Here is a 2,697-nt window from a genome sequence, read left to right on the forward strand (position 1 = left end):
CTGAAGTAATAACTGGGACCAGCACTATATAAAATTGGCACCCAATGCCTCATCTGATAAACAGAAGCAAATTGGCAGCCAGTGCCTCATCACATAGACAGAAGCAAATTGGCACCCAGTGCCTCATCGACTCGAGGTCGAAGTAATCCCTGAACTCTTTCTATCCTATGCCATGCCATTTATATCTGACTCAGCCCAATACAGTTAATAGGGATTCATTTCACTTTTCAATACAACCAATGTCTCAATTTCATGAATGTATATCATCACATATAAGCATATATTCAATTTGATAATAATCACATTTTTTTCTCAATACACATATATTCATAATCAATATATTTCATAATATACAAAATCAATTCATTTCATTTCAAATGCTTACCATATGTAAACAATTATATATGCAATAATCTAATATTTAATGCGAATTATAGAAACACAAACAGTGATTTTTGAGTTATTCGATGTCGATTTTATCCTTCTCCTTTTTACTCGAGAATTCCGATACGATAGTAGCTATGAAATAAAACAATTAAATCACATTAATATTGCACATTTCAACTTCACATTAAATTTTAATTTTCACACTATATTTTGTTTATTCTTCAATTTAGTCCCTAAACCCAGACTAATTTTAACCTTCACAATTATCTTCATATTTTTATACTAATTTCACTCTAGACCACGTTTAGCTTCCCATTTTCCAATTTTACCCCTTAATTTTAAATTTTTCACAATTTAGTCCCTATTGTTCAAAATCAATAATTAATTCCACAATTTAGCCCTTATTCATTTCTAACTTAAAAAGCTATCTTTAATCCCTAATACTTAAACTATTCAACAATGTCAACATCTAAAATCTTGAACAATACTAAAAATTACAACATGGGTCGGTTAGCCCTAAGTATCGAGATTCTAAAAACATAAAAATTACAAATATAGGGACTAAATTACACTAACCAATTTGAGCTTGAACCCAAAATTTCCTAGTCGTGTGTGAGTATTCTTCTTTTCTTTCTTTCTTTTTTAATTGCATGTAACAGAGAATGAATCTTCTCCTTCTTTTTTTTTATTATAACAATTATTATTTCTTATTATATAATAAACATACATTTATACAATTTATTATAACATATATACATATTATATTAACATAATATATAATATATACATGTCATAAATGTTCATTATGACTGTCCACTTTAAATGACACAACGGCATAATTGCTTCTTTAGTCCTTTTAATTTATTTTAATCTAACTTTTAACCCTTATGCGATTTAGTCCCTATACCTTAATAACTCCAAATTTCACAAAATTCACTATTCAAAAAATTAATTAGCTACCCAACTAACTTCGTTAATATTTAATTAAATATTTATCAGTTCAATTTGTAACAGCTCAATTTTCAGTGGTGACGGAAAAGTGGTTTCGGGATCACAAATTTCCTTCGTGTTAACTCATAATTATTATTCCTAGAATATTTATAGAATTATTATATCCATATTAAAATTTGGTTTAGAAATATTAACGTTCAGATAGTCAATTAAAAGAAAATGACTAATTTTTAAAAGGTACAAAATTTAGTAATTATTGTATTTAATTGACTAAATAGCTTAAAAAGTAAAAGATGAGGGACTCAAGTAGAAATTAAACCTAGTTAATGTAGTTGGACGACAACACGGTTTAAATGAATTAAAAATTTAAGTGATTAATGGCATTTTTGTAAATAAAACCAAATTAAAACAAAATTAAGTAAAGAAAAAGTATTTCTTCTTCATTCTTACTTTGCCATAGCCGAAACTTGAATATGGTTTAAGCTAGGAGAATCGACCAAGTCTTTTACCTTGTATGTGAGTGTTTTCTATACTCATTTTTTAAAATTTTTATGTTTTTTAGATCGTTGCAACTAGGTCCAGTTAGCTCGTACTTTCGTTTTTGTTAAAAATTTTGGAAGTTTCCATTGATAAATATTCGATTTTTTTATGAATATCATGTATTTGGAGCTTTTATTATGTTGTGTAATGATTTTGTAAAGTGATTTTGTTAAATTTTTTTTTAGGATTAAATTGTGAAAATGTCAAAATATTAGGGTTTGATAGTGAAATTTAGGTTTATTAGGGGCTCTTTGAGGGCATATAATATTTATATATATTATTTATTTGAGAAAATTAATTAATTTGATGAATTTCGAGTTAAAGGACTAAATTACAAAAATGGTAAAAGTTTGGGGTAATTATGCAAATTTAAAAAATAAAAGGGTATTAATTGTAAAATGGATTGGAAATGAAATCTATGCTAATAAATGAGTAATTTTATATTTTAGATCAAGATCCCGTAGATACTCGTGGAAAAGGAAAAATAGCAGAATGGTCCCTAAACTTCTACAATTACTACATTTCAGTCCTAGTAAGTTCGTACGGTTAAAATCTAACATTTGTATAAATGGATGATTGGTATTATATATATGTTCTATTGTTGGAATTGAATTATTGTTGGAAACATATTATCGAATTTAATACTCAGTTTAGATTGAACGCGGGATTTGACTACATTTGTGATTTGGTGTATGACGGGGGTTTGGAGTGGAAATGTACTGGAGGGACATATCGGCATTTTACCCAAGGAAACCAGGGTTTAGCATTTGTTGCAAACTCTCGTGTTTTCTTTCTGTTTGGCGTGATTGGGCGGATCAG

This window comes from Gossypium hirsutum, chromosome A07 (genome assembly GCF_007990345.1).
Source record: "Gossypium hirsutum isolate 1008001.06 chromosome A07, Gossypium_hirsutum_v2.1, whole genome shotgun sequence".
NCBI lineage: Eukaryota > Viridiplantae > Streptophyta > Magnoliopsida > Malvales > Malvaceae > Gossypium > Gossypium hirsutum.